The sequence below is a fragment of the Trichomycterus rosablanca genome, chromosome 1 (genome assembly GCF_030014385.1).
Source record: "Trichomycterus rosablanca isolate fTriRos1 chromosome 1, fTriRos1.hap1, whole genome shotgun sequence".
Taxonomy (NCBI): domain Eukaryota; kingdom Metazoa; phylum Chordata; class Actinopteri; order Siluriformes; family Trichomycteridae; genus Trichomycterus; species Trichomycterus rosablanca.
Genome location: NC_085988.1, coordinates 79,601,711 through 79,624,506, shown reverse-complemented (window position 1 = coordinate 79,624,506; position 22,796 = coordinate 79,601,711). Strand labels below are relative to the sequence as shown.

The following is a 22,796-nucleotide window of genomic DNA, read 5'->3' as shown; positions in this document are numbered from 1 at the left end:
GGCACAGCTCAGATTCGGTGATAAACCACTGCACCACCCGAGCATCTCCAACCCACAGCTTTATTCATTTATTTTTCATTTTTTAATGGGTGGAGAGAAACGATACTGAATTGTGCTTGGAAAAAGGGATTTCACAAGTTCTGTAGCACATTAGGAAGACTGTGAGACATTACTGAAGAACTGGATGTGGCTGGAAACAAGTATAGACCTATGATGGGTGATAAAAAATGGGTGATAAACTTCCAGCTTATAGCCTGAGTACAAAGCAAACACTAAACATCAACCACATGTTTGCTTATCAGTTTCATATGGAGTAAGTGAAAATGTGTGTGTGTTAGATTTTTCACCTATTACTAAGTGGTGGAATGATTGTCCCTCGTGTCTGCAGAAGATCTGAACACGTGGTGTTGCTCTTATAAGGGGATTAGTATTATGGGAATAGCCTGAGGGGTAGTGAGTGATTGGAGGATCAGACAAGCTTTAGCATATATGAATTCAGATTTTGTCTCTGCTCCTGAGAGAGGATGGATCTGATGGTAAGGGTGCAGAAGGTGGCACAACGTTTGTGTTTTGGTAGACACCAGCTGGATTGAACTGCATGCTTGTATTTGTGTTTATATTTATTTGCTGTATGTGCAGATAATCAAGGGCTGAAATGCACCTCCTTATGTGATGACTGGCAGGTGAATGGAACATAGATGTTTTTTACAGTAAATAAAAAAATTATATTGGTCCCAATATACTGGGGTAGCACATCCAACAGACTCAGTAAGGCATGTATGAGGAAGGGAAGGCTGTATGGTGAGACATCCACATTTGTTCGTGCCATCACATTTGTTCAAGGGGGGGGGATTTACATGGGGCATAGCGTGACTCTCCAAACATGGCACAACTCTTTGTGAGAATCCACTTGGGGGTCTGAGGGTCAGGAAATGCAGTAGGGATTTGAAGAAGGTTAGATTGGGGGGAAAGGGGGTAAAATGCTAAAAAAAAAAAAAGAATTAATATAATATACAAAAAATATACATAAATCAGGCTATGTCGTAAACATAGCCTGATTTATGTATACCAGATTGTGTGCATTAGTTTTTAACTGTATATCATTACGTGATCTATACGAAGGCACAAACACAGGTTTGTGTTTGTTTTGGGTTTTGGGACACTTATTTAAATGTAGCATTATTTTCTCACTTGAACATTAATACAGGTTATTAGTGTTCAGCAGCAGTGGTAGCATAGCATCATGGGTTAAGCAGTGTGAAGACTAATTCCCATACTGCACTGCTTAGCACTAATCCATAGTATGTAAACCTCAGTAGGGCTTTTTAATAACAACCAAAACATAGAGAGCTCATTCAGCAAAGCTCTTTATTGCAAATTCCAGAAATATTAACAATCCACAGATGCAGTAGATTAAGACAATATTTAGAGCCCTCAACATTTTTACAATTTATTGTGTTGTACATTTAATTCTGAATAGATATAATTGTAATTTTACTCTGTCATTACTACATTTTATCACACATGATGATGACATAAAAATGGTTTATTTTTTCCGACTGTAGCGCGTCCAATTGCCCGATTGCGTCATGCTTCCTCTCCACCAATGCCGACCCCGGCTCTGATTGAGGAGAACGAAGCTAACCCACGCCTCCTCCGACACGTGGGCAGCAGCTGTATGCATCTTATCACCTAAACTTTGACGAGTGCAATGCGGATCAGCGCTGTGTCACTGTGTTCGGAGAGACACACCCTGATCGCTCTTTCCTCGTCTCTGTGCAGGCGCCATGAATCAGCCAGCATAGGTTGTAGTTGTGTCGGTCATGAGAGAGTCCCTATCCGGTTTAATATCCCACCCCTATCTGAACAACAGGCCGCTCAGCCCAGACGGCAGGCAGAGCCAAGACTCGATACGATGTATTCGAGATCCCAGCTCTGGTGTTCCAGCGTGTGTTTTACTGCTGCGCCACCTGAGCGGCAAGAGGTTTTTTATTTAATTAAAAAGTATATAATTATCTAATATCTAATTTTTAGGAATATTTAGACTTTTTAGACTTTTTGCCAGTTTGCTTTAATTATTCCTGTCATGTGTCTGGAACTCCACCTGTTGCAATTTGAATAGACAGGACATAGTTTGGAAAGGCACACCTCAGGCTCTATAAGAGCCCAACTATTCTCACCACAACAAGAACAGAGCCACAAAGTCCAAGGAACTGACTGTGCTTGTCTTATACCCTTGGCCTGATGCATGCCTTGTCACATCAAGGGCACAAACAATACCCCAGGCTTGGACACTAAGCCAAATTGGACATTTGGATAAGGGAGGAAAGAAGTAACCCAACGGTCACTTTTAAATACCTCCCAAACTATTGCTACAGTATTCCTTAAATTAGACCTTTTTGAAAGAGGGGCAACACAGAAGACACTGGGGAGTTGGAGTTTGCTAAACACCATGTAAAGCAGCTGTCCCCAACCGTTTCAAATAAGATATAATTTCACGGACCGGCGGGGTGGGAGGATTTAATATAGAAGAGCTATAGAATGGAAAATCAATGTGAGTCCTGAGCTTTTTACCCTGCAATGAGACACTGCTCCCACCTAGTGGTGATAAGAGACAGTAACACCCGAAGAGTTTTGGAAATTTAATTGCTCTTGTAACTAGAGATGGGACGATCGGGGTTTTTGGCACCGATTGCGATCTCCGATCTCCTTTCAGGGCAATCGGACGATAGTCGATTTCGATCGCGGGGGGGAGGGGGCGGTGACATGCAATTTTTAGCGCAAAATCAGCAGTAAATAATAAAGTAACCAAACAATTATTTTTTTCACCCACAGGAGACATATCTTATTAGTCTAACTGACCACACACACACACACAGGTTTAATGTTATCCAGTTTAGTCTGAAAAAAACTTAAAAAGAGCCTCACAGTGAAAATAAACCGAAAGCAACAGCGTGTGTGTGTTTCTTTAAAAAAAAACGCTTTGTTCACAGTGTCGCTTTAAATGATTCTGATTCAGGAGTCGAATGTGACGCGTAAGTTTCTCTCTCCGTTTTTACTGTTATTAATAAATGCTGTGGTTTTAAATAAACACCAGCTACTACAGAACATTTTGTGTGACTTTCTTACATTAAAAAGCTTAATTAAACCGCTATTACCACAGAGCGGTCACCGAGTCAGACTCGTTCCGTCTGTGGAGCTAAAAGTTCTGATTACCCTAAAAGTTTAGCAGATGATCCTGAACTAACGAATTTGGTAATGAATAAACTTTTGCCTCTGATTGGCTCTGTAACGTTTTCTGTTCTCATCTACATCACAAGTAAGAACCGCTTACGATTTACCAAAGTGAACCAGGAGTTTATATAACGTGCTGATAGAATCGACTCGGATGTGACCGGGTTGAATTATCTTTTTAAAGTAAATATTACAATCAGCAAAATTACATCGTATGTATGATGCACAACGTTAATTATGTTATTTTAGGTCATGAAGAGCTTTCACGATGGTTTCTGTACGATGGTTGATGAATGGTGATGTGATGGTTGGTGCTTCGTAGCTCAAAGTCTGGATCAATCCACTGAGCTGTTAACTTAACATGATCTTTATATATCACACGATCGGATCGGCTACTTTTAGGAAATATCGCCGATCGCCGATAGCATATTTTGATTAAAAATCGGCCGATACCGATTCATAGCCGATCGATCGTCCCATCTCTACTTGTAACGATCTCTAATTATTTATTCTTTCTGTGCGGCCCGGCAATAAATGACCCACTGACCGGTACCGGTCCGCGGCCAGGTGGATGGGGACCACTGATGTAAAGTACAGAAAGCGTGCTGCTGGTCAAATATGAACCTGATTTGGTGTTTGTATTTGTATTATATAAATCTTTAATGGGGACAGCACTGTGGCTCGGTGGGTAGCACCACAGCAAGAAGGTCCTGGGTTTGATTCCCAGGTAGAGCAGTCCGGGTCCTTTCTGTGTGGAGTTTGCATGTTCTCCCTGTGTCTGTGTGGGTTTCCTCCAGGAGCTCCGGTTTCCTCCCACAGTCCAAAGACGTGCAAGTGAGGTGAACTAGAGATACTAAATTGTCCATGACTGTGTTTGATATTAAACTTGTGAACTGATGAATCTTGTGTAATGAGTAACTACCGTTCCTGTCATGAATGTAACCAAAGTGTAAAACATGACGTTAAAATGTTAATAAATAAAATAAATCATTAATGCCGCAGATATGACCCCATTAAAATAACTCACGGTTGCGTCAGCTGCATATTAAACTCAGCACATGTGGATCTGTGTAAAAGGTTTTTATATAAAAAGTTGTAAAATTGCAAACTCACTGTCTGTTATAAAAGTGATGCAGTGTGAGGCAGAAGATCTCCAGATGATCAACTCCATTTCCGGAACAGACCACGAGTCATCTGCTAATAAAGTTAGAAAATCACATCACCCAGAAGACCTGCTTTAGATCAGGACCATAATCCTGACAGTGAATTAATGCAAGTCATTCAGGATGCGTCACTGCTGCTAATGCTACTGCAGTTCAGCCGTTTATTGGTTTACTGTATTGCAATTCCTGTAATTTACCCTGACCTCTGACACTAAAAAAGCTCTGGTGTTGGGTAAGCTCCCATGAGGCCTGAGTTTTAGAAGGGTCAGAGCGGTCAGCAGCAGTAAGGAGTGCAAATATTTCGGTCTTTTCTTAGTTCTAGTAAAGGATGTTGCATCAATTCAGTTCAATATAACTGTGCTATTTTCAGCTCTCGACCACATGTGGCTTTGGTATTATGATCTCCTGATGGACAATAAGTTTAATAATTGTGCCACTGGCTTTTAAGTGATGTCTAATAGTAATTTACCACATTTTGGGTTGAACAAGCTAAGCATAAAGTCTAGTTCTTATAGTTTGGGATGTATTAATATAAAACTGAGTAACTTTATCAGACTTAAAATTTAAACACACTGCCTGGCCAAAAAAAGGTCACACACTCTAATATTTGGTTGGACCGCCTTTAGCTTTGATTACGGCACGCATTCGCTGTGGCATCGTTTCCACAAGCTTCTACAATGTCACAACATTTATTTCTGTCCAGAGTTGCATTAATTTTCCCCCCAAGATCTTGTATTGATGATGGGAGATTTGGACCACTGCACAAAGTCTTCTCCAGCACATCCCAAAGATTCTCAATGGGGTTTAGGACTGGACTCTGTGGTGGCCAATCCATGTGTGAAAATGATGCCTCATGCTCCCTGAACCACTCTTTCACAATTTGAGCACGATGAATCCTGGCATCGTCATCTTGGAATATGCCCGTGCCATCAGGGAAGAAAAAATCCATTGATGGAATAACCTGGTGGTTCAGTATATTCAGGTAGTCAGCTGACCTCATTCTTTGGGCACATAACGTTGCTGAACCTAGACCTGACCGACTGCAGCAACCCCAGATCATAGCACTGCTACCATTTAATTTCACCAAACGTTTAAGTGATCGCCGATCACGATCAAGATTTTTTTCCGACCACATTCCTTCCTCGAAGATGATGTTTCCCCACCGTCCTTCCACTTTTTAATAATGCGCTGGACAGTTCTTAACCCGATTTTAGTAGTTTCAGCTTCTCCTTAGATGTTTTCTCTGCTTGATGCATGCCAATAATTTGACCCTTCTGAAACAGATTAATATCTTTTCCACGACCACAGGATGAGTCTTTCCACATGGTTGTTTAACAAATGAGAAGCTACTCACTGCATCATTTAGGGTTAAATAACTTGTTGCCAGCTGAAACATAATCACCCATGCAGTAATTATCCAATGGGAGGCTCTTACCTATTTGCTTAGTTAAATCCAGGTGGTGACCTTTTTTTTTGGCCAGGCAGTGTATAACCGATTACACCTAATTGCAGTTGTTTATTGTACAGTATATTTATAGTACAGTATAATGAACTGCTTTTTCTAAATATCCCAGCTTGCTTGAAAGTTGAGGGTCAGAGCACAGGGTCAGCTGTTGTATAGTGCCCCTGTAGCCAAGAGGGTTAAGGTCCTTTATAGCCCAAAGCTCTACCCACTAGGCTACTTTGTCATGAACTTTGATTTTAGCATCAATAAAGGCTTAATTCTTATGCTCAAAGACTTTAAGAGATATAAACCAAACTGAAGTTTATTAACAGCCTTTATTTGGCAGCTTTCTGTTGATAGTTAATTATTTGTGTATTATTTAGCACTGTGTCCATATTATTTTTTAACTTATTTACATGTTTCCACCTCTTCATCTTGGTCAGGGTCACAGTTGGTCCGGTGTTCCCCTGAATCACTAGGAACAATGCACTAACACACCCAGGACAGGACACCATCCATAGCAGTTCCTTAGCCACAGCCAATCATATCTGTATGTAGACGGCTGACCGCTGTTCCAGCTGTAGTGGGCTAGCATAATTTACCACTGAGCACACGTGTCCAAACTATCTGCGTTCAAATTAAGTATATTCGTTATTTTAGTGTCTTTACATGAACTCATTTCTGACTAGTAAGTAAAAGACTTTTAAAAGTGTATTTTCAGGGCACTCAGGTGGCGCAGCGGTAAAACACACGCTAGCACACCAGAGCTGGGATTTCGAATACATCGTATCGGCCACATGAACAACGATTGGCCTGTTGTTCAGATAGGGGTGGGGTATTAAGCCGGATAGGGACTCTCTCATAACTGATGCAATTACGCCCTCTGCTGGCTGATTGATGCCGCCTGTACAGAGTTGAGGAATAATGCGTTGATCAGGGTGTGTCTCTCTGTACACAAGGCTGATTCATATATATATATACAGTGTATCACAAAAGTGAGTACACCCCTCACATTTCTGCAGATATTTAAGTATATCTTTTCATGGGACAACACTGACAAAATTACACTTTGACACAATGAAAAGTAGTCTGTGTGCAGCTTATATAACAGTGTACATTTATTCTTCCCTCAAAATAACTCAATATACAGCCATTAATGTCTAAACCACCGGCAACAAAAGTGAGTACACCCCTAAGAGACTACACCCCTAAATGTCCAAATTAAGCACTGCTTGTCATTTTCCCTCCAAAATGTCATGTGATTTGTTAGTGTTACTAGGTCTCAGGTGTGCATAGGGAGCAGGTGTGTAGTACAGCTCTCACACTCTCTCATACTGGTCACTGAAAGTTCCAACATGGCACCTCATGGCAAAGAACTCTCTGAGGATCTTAAAAGACGAATTGTTGCGCTACATGAAGATGGTCAAGGCTACAAGAAGATTGCCAACACCCTGAAACTGAGCTGCAGCACAGTGGCCAAGATCATCCAGCGTTTTAAAAGAGCAGGGTCCACTCAGAACAGACCTCGCGTTGGTCGTCCAAAGAAGCTGAGTGCACGTGCTCAGCGTCACATCCAACTGCTGTCTTTGAAAGATAGGCGCAGGAGTGCTGTCAGCATTGCTGCAGAGATTGAAAAGGTGGGGGGTCAGCCTGTCAGTGCTCAGACCATACGCCGCACACTACATCAAATTGGTCTGCATGGCTGTCACCCCAGAAGGAAGCCTCTTCTGAAGTCTCTACACAAGAAAGCCCGCAAACAGTTTGCTGAAGACATGTCAACAAAGGACATGGATTACTGGAACCATGTCCTATGGTCTGATGAGACCAAGATTAATTTGTTTGGTTCAGATGGTCTCAAGCATGTGTGGCGGCAATCATGTGAGGAGTACAAAGATAAGTGTGTCATGCCTACAGTCAAGCATGGTGGTGGGAATGCCATGGTCTGGGGCTGCATGAGTGCAGCAGGTGCTGGGGAGTTACATTTCATTGAGGGACACATGAACTCCAATATGTACTGTGAAATACTGAAGCAGAGCATGATCCCCTCCCTCCGGAAACTGGGTCGCAGGGCAGTGTTCCAGCATGATAATGACCCCAAACACACCTCTAAGACGACCACTGCTTTATTGAAGAGGCTGACGGTAAAGGTGATGGACTGGCCAAGCATGTCTCCAGACCTAAACCCAATAGAACATCTTTGGGGCATCCTGAAGCGGAAGGTGGAGGAGCGCAAAGTCTCGAATATCCGCCAGCTCCGCGATGTCGTCATGGAGGAGTGGAAAAGCATTCCAGTGGCAACCTGTGAAGCTCTGGTAAACTCCATGCCCAGGAGAGTTAAGGCAGTTCTGGGAAATAATGGTGGCCACACAAAATATTGACACTTTAGGAACTTTCACTAAGGGGTGTACTCACTTTTGTTGCCGGTGGTTTAGACATTAATGGCTGTATATGGAGTTATTTTGAGGGAAGAATAAATTTACACTGTTATATAAGCTGCACACAGGCTACTTTTCATTGTGTCAAAGTGTCATTTTGTCAGTGTTGTCCCATGAAAAGATATACTTAAATATCTGCAGAAATGTGAGGGGTGTACTCACTTTTGTGATACACTGTATATATACAGTGTATCACAAAAGTGAGTACACCCCTCACATTTCTGCAGATATTTAAGTATATCTTTTCATGGGACAACACTGACAAAATGACACTTTGACACAATGAAAAGTAGTCTGTGTGCAGCTTATATAACAGTGTAAATTTATTCTTCCCTCAAAATAACTCAATATACAGCCATTAATGTCTAAACCACCGGCAACAAAAGTGAGTACACCCCTTAGTGAAAGTTCCTGAAGTGTCAATATTTTGTGTGGCCACCATTATTTCCCAGAACTGCCTTAACTCTCCTGGGCATGGAGTTTACCAGAGCTTCACAGGTTGCCACTGGAATGCTTTTCCACTCCTCCATGACGACATCACGGAGCTGGCGGATATTCGAGACTTTGCGCTCCTCCACCTTCCGCTTGAGGATGCCCCAAAGATGTTCTATTGGGTTTAGGTCTGGAGACATGCTTGGCCAGTCCATCACCTTTACCCTCAGCCTCTTCAATAAAGCAGTGGTCGTCTTAGAGGCGTGTTTGGGGTCATTATCATGCTGGAACACTGCCCTGCGACCCAGTTTCCGGAGGGAGGGGATCATGCTCTGCTTCAGTATTTCACAGTACATATTGGAGTTCATGTGTCCCTCAATGAAATGTAACTCCCCAACACCTGCTGCACTCATGCAGCCCCAGACCATGGCATTCCCACCACCATGCTTGACTGTAGGCATGACACACTTATCTTTGTACTCCTCAACTGATTGCCGCCACACATGCTTGAGACCATCTGAACCAAACAAATTAATCTTGGTCTCATCAGACCATAGGACATGGTTCCAGTAATCCATGTCCTTTGTTGACATGTCTTCAGCAAACTGTTTGCGGGCTTTCTTGTGTAGAGACTTCAGAAGAGGCTTCCTTCTGGGGTGACAGCCATGCAGACCAATTTGATGTAGTGTGCGGCGTATGGTCTGAGCACTGACAGGCTGACCCCCCACCTTTTCAATCTCTGCAGCAATGCTGACAGCACTCCTGCGCCTATCTTTCAAAGACAGCAGTTGGTTGTGACGCTGAGCACGTGCACTCAGCTTCTTTGGACGACCAACGCGAGGTCTGTTCTGAGTGGACCCTGCTCTTTTAAAACGCTGAATGATCTTGGCCACTGTGCTGCAGCTCAGTTTCAGGGTGTTGGCAATCTTCTTGTAGCCTTGGCCATCTTCATGTAGCGCAACAATTCGTCTTTTAAGATCCTCAGAGAGTTCTTTGCCATGAGGTGCCATGTTGGAACTTTCAGTGACCAGTATGAGAGAGTGTGAGAGCTGTACTACTAAATTAAACACACCTGCTCCCTATGCACACCTGAGACCTAGTAACACTAACAAATCACATGACATTTTGGAGGGAAAATGACAAGCAGTGCTCAATTTGGACATTTAGGGGTGTAGTCTCTTAGGGGTGTACTCACTTTTGTTGCCGGTGGTTTAGACATTAATGGCTGTATATTGAGTTATTTTGAGGGAAGAATAAATTTACACTGTTATATAAGCTGCACACAGACTACTTTTCATTGTGTCAAAGTGTCATTTTGTCAGTGTTGTCCCATGAAAATATATACTTAAATATCTGCAGAAATGTGAGGGGTGTACTCACTTTTGTGATACACTGTATATATGCACTTGCCTAGTGTGGATGACAAAATGCATATGGCTGCTGCCCAAGTGTCGGAGGGGGCATAGGTTAGCTTTGTTCCTTTCAAATCAGAGTGGGGGTCGGCATTAGTGGAGAGGAAGCATGACGCAAAAAAGTATATTTTCAGCGTTACCGTTTCCCACAGATTCCTCATTCCTTTAGTAATTTTTGATTTTATGTTGATGTAGGATTGTAGGATGTAGGATTGTAGGATGTAGGATTGATGCATTTATAGTTGGTATATCAGAACTGTTCCTCTTCCATCCTAAACAGCACATCATGGTTATGAGTTGGTAGAGTTTATGTAGCGCTTGATCCCTGAAATAAACTAATCTATCACAGTAATCTCTCTAATGAGGCCTGTGGCTTGAAGTTAAGCGGTAATGTCACACAGTTCAGGACCTGCAGGATTTACAGCCTGTTCCTCATGCTTTAATCAAACAGGTTCTAGTAACAGAACCTAAAGAACCTGTTAACCTGTTACAGCAGACAGCAGCTGAATGAAAATGGCTCATGGCTAAGCTTATAATGTATGGTGTATATTTGGAAAACGCTATGAGTGCAGAGGCACAAGAGGAGTGTTTGTAAGCCTGAAGGGCTCTCTTGGCACTCTATGTAAAATATATACAGTCTGTAACCTATAGGAAAGTTCACGAAGGCGGCCCTTCTCCCGGCGCGGGCGATGGTGTGTTTACAGTTAATACTTAAGCTGAAACCTGTCTGTCAGCACCTGAGCTGAAGTGCCACTTGATCACCATGTGGAGAGTAGGGGTAGGCCTACATTCGTGAACTTTTTACAGTTGCTGTTATAACATAATATAGCATAATGGTTGCACGTTGGTCAGTCGGCATCTTAAGACACGTTTAGCTGTTTTATGATTGAGTAAAAATACATAGACATTTGTGGGCATTTATGGGAGTGGGGATGGATGAGGCCTGCCCACGGTGTATTACTTACTACATTGCGCCCAATGATTCCAGGAAAATATGACCCATCACGACCCTGAGCAGGAGATAATCGGTGGTAAAACATGGATATTAAGCTGAAATAAATTTAAAATGTGATTCCGGCAGGCCAGTCTAGCACATAGACTCTCTTACTATATGACCAAAAATTTGCATCACAGTATTTTTAAATATTCTGACGGATTCTTCACGGTATATTACGGTATGTTTTTTTGTATGACTGGGACTTTTTATACGTCTGTGGCTGATTCTACTGTCATAAGTACATAGAACATAACAAGTTTTAATTTTACCATGTATATAATGAAGGTTTTGAGGACTATAAGCTTTGCTTGGCCCCACAAAATGACACAATATATGATGGAATCGGTATGCCTGAAACAGTTGCAATAAATACAATGTTTATTGTTTATTAATATTTATGTATTGAACAATTACCCTCAGCTCTCCCTTTAAAAAATAAAACAACTCCACTGTACGACTTGACCACAGGTCTGTTGTAGAAAAGTGGACGACTTTATAAATCTCCACTTCTAGTTCACTTATAACGTTGGTTTAGAAACTGACCTGAAGTATTTTTGCCTCGTTAGACAAACCTGGAATCCAGTGCATTAATTATTGCTCTGAAAGCTTCTTTCTCGACTGTGTCCTTGCATATGTGGATTGTTACTGCGTTCGTAATTTACATTTACATTTACATTTTCAGCATTTAGCAGACGCTCTTATCCAGAGCGACTTACAGAAGTGCTTCTATAGTGAACATTTTATTTCTCAAGTTTAGGTAAACAACAGTCGAAGAACACAAATCTGCTAAAACCTGTTAGAACCAAAGTGGCCTTTTTTTTTTTTTTTTTTTTTTTTTTTTTTTTTAAATGGAAAAGATTGGAATAAAATGTTAGTAAATAAGTACAAGTCAGCTGAAGTGTTTAGTAAAAAGGTGGGTTTTTAATCGTTTTTTAAAGACAGCAAGAGACTCAGATGTTCGGACAGACAGAGGAAGTTCGTTCCACCACTTGGGCGCTAGAACAGAGAAGAGCCTTGATGCTTGTCTTCCTTTAGCCCTGGATGGAGGCTCAAGTCGAGCGAGACTAGAGGCTCGTAATGCCATTGTTTGTAACATCCGTGACTCGACAAACCGTGCAGTATATAGAGTTTTAGTCTGTTCTAAACTGCTGACATGCCTCATTTCTTTGGCAGGTTCTTCCAGTGCATATTTGGTCTTCCTCTCTTCATCCTCCATCCAATGCCTGTGTAGTCCTAGACACTGTCTTTAGGGCTCTCCCAACAATTGGAAGCATATAATTTATGGAAGATTAATTTAATTTATATACCAGATGTTTAATGTCCGTTATGAGTAAGGCCCTATCTAATTCACGGCCGTGAAAACAGCATCATAGATCATGAAATGAGCCATGCACGTTGTCGGCAAATATGAAGAAATATGAGGCGCAATATGAGCTGGTCCTAGCAATCATATCGCAATTACGTTAGTGTAACTGTAGTGTGCTGCCAGTGTTTGATGTATGTGTTTACATATTGACTGATTTCATAATCAGTAGATAAGTGTGCTTCTCTACACACGTGATCATCTCTGTGCTGTGTCTCAAAAGAACAAACCAGTAAAGTATTATGCTCCCACTAGTTTGTCAATGTATAATATATTACCTTCTTTATAAACTCACTCTAAAGACTCTCGGTTACACTAGAAATCGGTTAGGGCTGTGATAGGGCTGGGCGATTTTCACGATTAATTCGGTTAATTCGTGTGACCGTTTTCACCCGATGTTAGAAATGTGACAATCGCGATTGTTTACATACTTTATATTTTAATTGAAATACTAACATGTCACGAGGCAGAAACTGAGCAGACGCTCGTGGAATATATATCAAGGAAAGTTTAATATAAAAAATGCAAAAACAGTGTACAAAATCAGTGAAAACTAAAACAGTAAACGGAAGACAACAAGGATTATACACGGTAACGGTTAGATTCAGTAATAAGGAGCGCAAACACGATCGGCAAAACGAGACACACGAACAGAAGAGTTTAATTAAGATTCATTGAATCGAACACAGCTGAAATGAATCAAAACTCCGGAGCCGATGAGCGCGATCAGGATTGGCTGACCGGGGACATGTGATAATCACGTGACAGTCCGTGGGAGCATGGGAATTGTAGTCTATATTGTTAGAAGCAGCTCTTAAGACCTCCATCCACCCCCCAGAGATTACTTGATGCCCCCCCAGTGTAGATACTGATACAGACTCACTTCAGTGGTGGAAACAGTAAACAGGCTCGTGTTCCTTTTAAGAAACCTGTAAAGAACTCATATGGTTTTGCACTTTTCTTAATGTAAGGAAGTTCTGCTGCACATTATTTAAAGTGAGTTGTTTGTGAGTTATTCTTATAAAGGATATAGCTTATTAAGATTTCTATTTTGTTTTAATTATTGTTAATTATTGTTATACACTTATTGTTATAAAGTTTGAGTTCCTTGAAAGGATAATTATCCGTTGTGCTGTTACTATTGTTGCACTTCTGCAGTCTTTTAAATCAAAATGTAAAAAAAAAAAAAAAAGAAATTTGAGTCTTTTTTCGAAATCGTAATCGAGAATCTGTAATAATTTAAAAATAATCGTTTTTTTTTTATTTATTTTTTTTTTTTGGCAAAATGGCCCAGTCCTAGGCTGTGATGTGCATTGTAGCTCCATTGATTCTATCATTCAATTTCTGAGTGTAATTTAATGACTGCTGTGAAATGTGGCACTTTTCTTTTAAAAATGCTAAAATCTGTGATCTTTGGTCAAGATCCATTTTCCCTAGTTATGAGCATGGCTTATTTTCCTATATAAAAACATTATTGTTACAGCATTCAGTAAGGGCGGCACGGTGGCTTAGTGGGTAGTAGGGCTGTCGCGCTAACCGCAATTTTGAGATATCGCGGTATAGACCAGCCAACCGCAGGGCATGCCAAGCAACCGCATCACCGCGATATTCACGTTTTTTCTTTCTTTCTTTCTAATCTTTTTTTGTTGTTGTTGTTGTTGTTGCAGGGTCCATCTTGTTTTACGCTTACATTCGGGCGTAATAAATGTTAAATAAATTCATAATGAAAATGAGCTAAGAGCGACATTTTCCTGCCAACTGTTTGCATCCGTTGCTGCTGAGTTTCAGGCTTTGTGTTTTAAAATGTAAACAATCGCAACATGAATTATAGACAAGTTTATTAATGATCAAATTGAGTTCACACTCAATAAAATACTTGTAATTTAGACTATATTTAAACAGCCTCGGCGTACTAAAACACTTAATGACGGGTAATATGGCATTGCAGCCTGCAAATATTCTCTTGCTGGCTTGCTGGGATGATTTAAATGTATTTTTTCGTTGAATAAAAATGTATTGAAACGAATAATAACTTAAAATGTAGTATATATTGTTATGTTAATTATACCTACTAAATAGATAGTTAATAGTGGCGCGATAACCAGGCTAGATTTGCTTTGCTCTGTAAAGTCGCATGCAGGATCAGTACGTGTGTATTAGTGCAACATCAGTAACGTCGGGAACATCACTACCCCACTCAGATCCTCTCTAAACCACAGCAGGTGAACATGTTGGTTCTTCTAGCGCGCATGATAACGCAGGTTTAAACTCTTACAGACTTTATTATTAATTCTATTTTTTTTTTTACCATATTTTGATTAGATGTGCATTTAGAATATTTAGCCTGAACTCTTTTTTTTCGTTTCACAGTGCATATCTAGCCTAGGCTAGAAGCTTAATTTAAAGCTTTTTTTAATAGAGAAAAGACGCGCATCCCTGCTCTGTTCTGTATTTAACATTAAACACGCATTTCATTGGTCTTAAAGCTGTCTCATCTTTGTCATTATAAAGCAATAATATACCGAATCATAGCCTAACAATAAAGCTTGTTTATATAGCTCTAAAATCCAGATCAATTAAGTAATTTTCAAAAAACAAAAAAAATGGCGATATCACCGCATACCGCGATATTAAGACAGGCTGAATATCGCAAGGGGAAATTCTTTCACCGCGACAGCCCTAGTGGGTAGCACTGTCGCCTCACAGCAAGAAGGTCCTGGGTTCGATCCCCAGGTGGGGCGGTCCGGGTCCTTTCTGTGCGGAGTTTGCATGTTCTCCCCGTGTCCGCGTGGGTTTCCTCCGGGTACTCCGGTTTCCTCCCACAGTCCAAAAACATGCCACCAGGTTAATTGGAAACACTGAATTGTCCTATAGATACCTAGCCTAGATGCACTAGTGCATTGTAGTGCCGGTCCCAAGCCCGGATAAATTAGGGAGGGTTGTGTCAGGAAGGGCATCCGGCATAAAAATTGTGCCAAATCAATGAGCGATCATGAGGATGACTCGCTGTGGCGACCCCTGAAAAAGGGAAAAAGCCGAAAGAAGAAGATTGTTACAGCATTCAGTAAACGTGAGTTGAAGCATTGATGCCAATCTAGCACGTCGGTGAGCTCACAGCTTTGATAGATGATGAAGTAATTACAGTGGAACAGCAGTGGGCTCTTCAGTTTCTCCCACAGAGACGTATAAAGAATGCCAAGCACCCTACCAAGCACCGCACTCCTGTTTATCAGTTTATTTCATTACACCACAGCCGATGTACTGCACCACATTCACAGCTCCGGCTCTTCAGTTACAGATCGGCTTACTTAACCAGCCTGATGCTTCTTTCATTTGTTTTTCTGCCTGTAATCTGCGAAGACTATTTGATCTCATCGTCTCTCCACCTTTCACTATCTCGTGTCAGCTATTCATTTCAGTCGGCCTTTTGTTGCAGTTGGCTCTCCTCCCAGTCCATCTCTCTTCCCCCTGCCTGGTATTCTCTCGCTCCTTCCATCCATGTCCGTGGAGACCGGACTTCAGAGCAGGGATGCTAAATAGCTGGGATCTGATGTCATGGTCACACAAAAACATCTCTGTTGCAGACCAGAGCCACTCTATCTGACCAGAGCCAGGGCCTGCAACAGTAACCCGCTATACAGATAGCAGCTAGCGTTTGATGAGCAAGACCAACCTGTCACTGAAACTGTGCCAGTTCAGTTTGAGTTGATAGTTTATACTGGTCTTTTTGTTGGTGCATAACTCAAGCTATTGGAAAATGGATTAGAGATGGACAGTCCGGTAAAGGGATTTCACATATAGGTGAACCACATGGGTCGCCTCACAGCAAGAAGGTCCTCGGTTCAATCCCCAGGCGGGGCGGTCCGGGTCCTTTCTGTGCAGAGTTTGCATGTTCTCCCCGTGTCTGTGTGGGTTTCCTCCGGGAGCTCCAGTTTCCTCCCACAGTCCAAAAACATGCAGTCGGGTTAATTGGAGACACTGAATTGCCCTGTAGGTGAATGGGTGTGTGTATGTGTGTGTATGTGTGTCTGCCCTGCGATGGACTGGTGACCCATCCAGGGTGTTACTGTGTGCCTTGCGCCCATTGAAAAGCTGGGATAGGCTCCAGAACCCCCCGCGACCCTGATTGGATAAGCTGTTGTACAGCACCCCTGGAGAAGACCTGCACAGAGCCCTGACCTCAGCCCCACTGAACAGCTCTGGAATGAATTGGAACATCGGCTAAGACTTTCTTGACCAACAGCGGTGCTTAGCCATACAAATGCTCTTTGTACTGAATGGTCACAAATTCCCACAGACGTACTTTAAAGTCTTGTGAGAAGCCTTCTCAAAAGATAACTTTTTTTTTTTTAATGTGATGTCCAACAAGCTCATGGTCAGGTGTCCAAATACTTTTGGCCATATTGTGTTTTAAGGTAGACACATAAAAAAAAAAACGGATTAATATATTCAAGATTTAGGATTAACTAAATTGTCATTTCACTATACACCAAGGTGCAATATATATGTCTATATACAGTATGTCTATGTAATTATGTCTGTATACAGTATATCTATAAACAGATCCTCATGGAGACAAATAGCTAGGAATGTAGTCGGGCAGACCAAATGAAAGACAGATAGACTGATAGTAGAGATGGACCGATCGGGGTTTTTGGCACCGATTCCGATCTCCTTTCAGGGACATCGGCCGATAGCCGATTCCGATCGGGGGGGGGGGATTAGCAGTAAATAAACTTAAAAAGAGCCTCACAGTAAAGATAAACCGGAGCAGCGCGCGCGCGCGTGTGTGTGTGTGTGTGTTTGTGCCTTTAGAAGATACGCTTTGTTCACAGTATCGCTATAAGTGATTCATTGATTCATGAGTTGATTCGTTTTTATGTGAAGCGTAAGTTTCTCTTCTCAGTTATCTCTCCGTATTTACTGTTATTAATTAAATGTCGTGGTTTTAAATAAACACCAGCTACTACAGAACATTTTGTGTGACTCTCTTACATTAAAAAGCTTCATTAAAAAGCTTCATTAAACTGCTATTACCACAGATCTGTAACCGAGTCAGACTCGTTCCGTCTAAGGAGCTAAAAGTTTTCTAAAAGTTCAGCAGATGATCCTGAACTAACGAATTTGGTAATGAATAAACTTTTGCCTCGGATTGGCTCTGTAACGTCTTCTGTTCTCATCTACATCACAAGTAAGAACCGCTTACGATTTACCAAAGTGAACCAGGAGTTTATATAACGTGCTGATAGAATCGACTCAGATGTGACCGGCTTGAATTATCTTTTTAAAGTAAATATTACAATCAGCAAAATTACATCGTAAGAGCTTTCACGATGGTTTCTGTACGATGGTTGATGAATGGTGATGTGATGGTTGGTGCTTCGTAGCTCAAAGTCTGGATCAATCCACTGAGCTGTTAACTTAACATGGTCTTTATATATCACACGATCGGATCGGCTACTTTTAGGAAATATCGCCGATCGCCGATAGCATATTTTGATTAAAAATCGGCCGATACCGATTCGTAGCCGATCGATCGTCCCATCTCTAACTGATAGATTTACAGATGTATAGATGGGTAAGTAGTCAGACTTATAAGTCAAATGGACAGAAAGACATGTGGCAGCAGGATTTGTTATTAATTTGAGGCGTGGCGTCTTCTGTGGTGCCAGATTAGAACCCTAGTTCACTGTCTGGAACCTCTTTTTTCTTGGTGGAAACATGCGGAACCGGTTCAAAATCAAGTTCCCGAACCGGAACGGAGCCGGATCCGTGTCGGTGGAAAAGGGGTAACGTGAAACTCTGGGAGCAAGGCATAATCCAGTTTGATGTCCATCATAATCCAGTAATGTCTGTGTAGAGGTCAGGCCGTCTGACAGCACTGCTTAGATTCAAAGCCAGACCTCAGCAGTGGTGGACTAACATAATAGATTGCAGCATCACCCTAGTGGCGGCGGCACGGTGGCTAAGTGGGTATCACTGTCGCCTCGCAGCAAGAAGGTCCTGGGTTTGAACCCCAGTGTGGGCTGTGCGGGTCCTTTCTGTGTGAAGTTTGCATGTTCTCCCCGTGTCGGCATGGGTTTCTTCCTGGTGCTCCGGTTTCCTCCCACAGTCCAAAGACGTGCAAGTGAGGTGAATTGGAGACACTAAATTGTCCATGACTGTCCATATAACCTTGTGATCTGATGAACCTTGTGTGATGAGTAACTACCGTTTCTGTCATGAATGTAACCAAAGTGTAAAATATGATGTTAAAATCCTAATAAATAAACAAACAAACACCCTAGTGGCCCATAATAATAATAACAATATTGTTTTGTGTGATTGTTGTTATTATTATTATCTTAATACTCTTCTTGTTTTTTGGTAGAAATATGTTTTTGTTTTTTTTATTGGATGCGCTACACTTTTTCTCCCCTGTAGCGCATCCACTTACCCAATTGCATCATGCTTCCTCTCCGCCTATGCCGATCCCTGTTCTGACCGAGGAGATCGAAGCCAACCCACGCCCCCTCCGACACGTGGGCATAAAGTCGCATGCATCTTATCACTCACACATTGACGAGTGTTGTGCCACCTAGCGTTGTGTACGGAGAGACACACCCTAAGAGCACTCTTTCCTCATCTCTGTGCGGGCGCCTCCAATCAGCCAGCAGAGGTCGCAAGTGCACCAGTTTGACAGGGAGAGACCCCATCCGTCGGCAGGCAGAGCCGAGATTTGATACAATGTATTCGAGATCTCAGCTCTGGTGAACAGCGTGTGTTTTTACTGCTGCACCACCTGACCGGCCCAAATACTTTTCTAACTTCATTTTTTAAATAGTAACAGCCGGTGGGCGGCGCCCTTGTGCCCTGGACACAGTTAAAAAAAGGAATGTTCTTAACGGTTAACATTTTGTGACTTGCCCTTGAACTACATGTTTATGCTGTTTTGGTGACTGTGGTTAGAGTTTGAGAGAGGAAAACGGTGGAGACGCTTCGGCAGGTAAAACGACGAGCAAAAACAAACAGAAAAACGAGTTAATGAAGTTCAGGGTGTGACCGGTGAGTGTGTAGACTTTTCCTCTCACTCTGAACAGAGAAAGCTCTGTGTGTAAGTGGGTTAGTGAAAGCTGGGTAGTGAGTGGTGTGGATGGTGCCGCTGTACACTCTGATACACACTCGTACATTCACATCTCATGTTTTATACAGTGTCTGTAATACACCGATCAGCCATAACATTAAAACCACCTCCTGGTTTCTACACTCACTGTCCATTTTATCAGCTCCACTTACCATATAGAAGCACTTTGTAGTTCTACAATTACTGACTGTAGTCCATCTGTTTCTCTACATGCTTTATTAGCCCCCTTTCATGCTGTTCTTCAATAGTCAGGACCACCACAAAGCAGGTATTATTTAGGTGGGGGTGTGTTAGTGTGTGTTGTGCTGGTATGATTGGATCAGACACTGCAATGCTGATAGAGTTTTTAAACACCTCACTGTCACTGCTGGACTGAGAATAGTCCACCAACCAAAACTATCCAGCCAACAGCGCCCCGTGGGCAGCGTCCTGTGACCACTGATGAAGGTCTAGAAGATGACCGACTCAAACAGCAGCAATAGATGAGCGATCGTCTCTGACTTTACATCTACAATGTGGACCAACTAGGTAGGAGTGTCTAATAGAGTGGACAGTGAGTGGACACGGTATTTAAAAACTCCAGCAGCATTGCTGTGTCTGATCCACTCATACCAGCACAACACACACTAACACACCACCACCATGTCAGTGTCGCTGCAGTGCTGAGAATGATCCACCACCTAAATAATACCTACTCTGTAGTGGTCCTGTGGGGGTCCTGACCATTGAAGAACAGGGTGAAAGCAGGTTAAAAAAGTATGTAGAGAAACAGACGGACTACAGTCAGTAATTGTAGAACCACAAAGTGCTTCTATATGGTAGGTGGAGCTGATAAAATGGACAGTGAGTGTAGAAACAAGGAGGTGGTTTTAATGTTATGGCTGATTAGTGTATAACAGCATGTGTTCAGGCAGGTGAGTAGCGAGGAGTAATGTGCCCTGTAGGATCTAAACTTTTAACATGGCACAGTACATGCCAGACCTTGCCAGGGCTTGAAAAATGAATTACCTCGAGTCAAACGAGTCAAACTGTCAGCATCTGAAATATGTTCTCTCAGATGCAGTAACAGTTCATCAGATTATTGGCTGCGTTGTTTATGAAGCTAGTCTTTATTTGGTTTCGGCCGCTCCTGTGTTTTTCAGTCGCCACACTGGATCATATTCTTATCTGCTCACCTAATTTGGAATTATTTTTTTTTTTTTTTAATTATCAATTTTTTCCCACTTTTCCCCCCAATTTTTATCCCCATTCTAATCGTGTCCAATTACCCTGATTGTGTCCTCTATACTGATTCGACCCCTTTCTGCTGCTGACTGAGGACGCCACTCAACTGACTTGCGCCCCCCTCCGGCACGCAATCAGTACAGCCTGCATTTTTCACCTGCACGAGCCGAGTTCATACACCGAGAGACACTGCGCACGGAGGGTCACACCCCCCTCAATGGTATTCCTCAGCCCTGTGCAGGCGCCGTCAGTCAACCAGCAGGGGCCGCAGTCGCACCAGTTATGAGGACCTATGCTCCGACTCTACCCCTAACCCTGAACAACAGCCAAACGTTGTTCATACTGCCGCCCAACCCAGTCGGAAAGGTAGAGCTGAGTTTCGATACGATGCATCTAGAAACCCAACTCTGGTGCGCTAGCGTACTTTACCGCTGCGCCACCTGAGCGGCTTTGGAAAAGTTTCTTTAATGCTGGATGCGCTTCCTGATGCGACCTTCCTTATTTTTATTTGGGCCTGGGACCTGTACTGAGAGCACACTTATAGGTACAGCATCTTAGTGGCTAAGCTTTCCACATATTCACCCCCCTATCCTTAGACATCAGACACAGCCGGTCGTATCTGTACATGCAGACTGGCCGATATCACAGCTGATATTTGAACCCGGATCTTAGTGATGTGTGCCAACGTAAAAGAGTCCTGTGCTAAACTTGGGAACCAAAGTTTCAAAAATAGCTTTATACACCGACCAGGCATAACATTATGACCACTGACAGGTGAAGTGAATAACACTGATTATCTCTTCATCACGGCACCTGTTAGTGGGTGGGATGTATTAGGCAGTGTTAGGATAAATCTTTTGTTCAAAAGGTCCTGAAGAAAGCAGTCGAAGGAAGTCCAGAAAGTACTCTTTAAAACACTTTATTAAGTGTAAAAATAATCTGTGAATATATATCAGAGCTAAGCCGGCCGGCGCTCCTTTTCTCCTGCAGTCTAGACACACCACGTAAGAGAGAGACCGCGTCTCTCTTTCCGCCAGTTTTTAAACTAGTCTAGGCTCCTCCTCCTTTACTGCTGGTGGAGCCAATGAAATGTGCTAAAAAGCCCCGGGCTCCGCCTTCTGCCAAGAGATTATGGCAGCCGCCATTTTGAATAGACCATGTGGTCTGGATGTAATACTTCCCATATTAAATGTACGTTTTTATGTTCCGAAAAACCTAACAATCCCCCCTTGAAAGCATCTTAATGCTTTCACAATAACTTTTAACTATAGGTTAGGTGTTTCTAGATCCCAGGAGATAAGGATAGCCGTCAGCAACCCCCCAATTTAACCCCTTCTGACTACATGGCCACTGGGCTGAATTTTATACAATAAAACGTTTCTAAAAATAAAAAGGCTACCAGTTAAACTAAAGGAACCGTACCTATCGCAACAGCTCCTAACCCTGAAACAAACAAACAAACAAACAAAAAATAATAAAAACAGGAAATCAAAATAAAGTAATTTAAAAAATAGGAAATCAAAAAGAGAAGAAAAATAAAATAAAAACAATGGGTGCGTGGCTTCTACAGGAAGTCCGTTCAGGTTGTCCTCCACCAGACAGAGCTGCAGATATTCAGAAGGGGCCCATAGCTCCTGTGTCTCTGCATGACTCCTAATGTCTTATGGATTCTCCCCTGTCGGCCTTACCTGTTTCCACAGCAGCACAAACATTTCCTAAAAATAGCAGAGTACCAAACATATATACATTGTAAACAATCCTGAACTAACCCCTTGCGTTTTGCAGCTAAACTATGTGTGTTGCACTTAACTAGTGTTTTCAAAGATGGTCTATGTGTCTGCGAACTATATGTTTATGGGTTTTTTTTTTTTCCTCCTAGTCTAACTAAATTCTCCCCCCTCGTCTTGTTCCGCTCCGTTGATTCCGCTGGACTCTTCTTCCACATAGTCGGTTTTGTCGGGCTTTTCTG

At 42.2% G+C, this 22,796-nt stretch overlaps 1 protein-coding gene across 3 annotated transcripts in view; it reads left to right on the top strand.

The window, feature by feature from the left end:
* Positions 1-22,796, top strand: part of LOC134315999 (kinesin-like protein KIF21A) — a 99,457-nt gene that overhangs the window by 15,429 nt on the left and 61,232 nt on the right. The window lies entirely within an intron of this gene.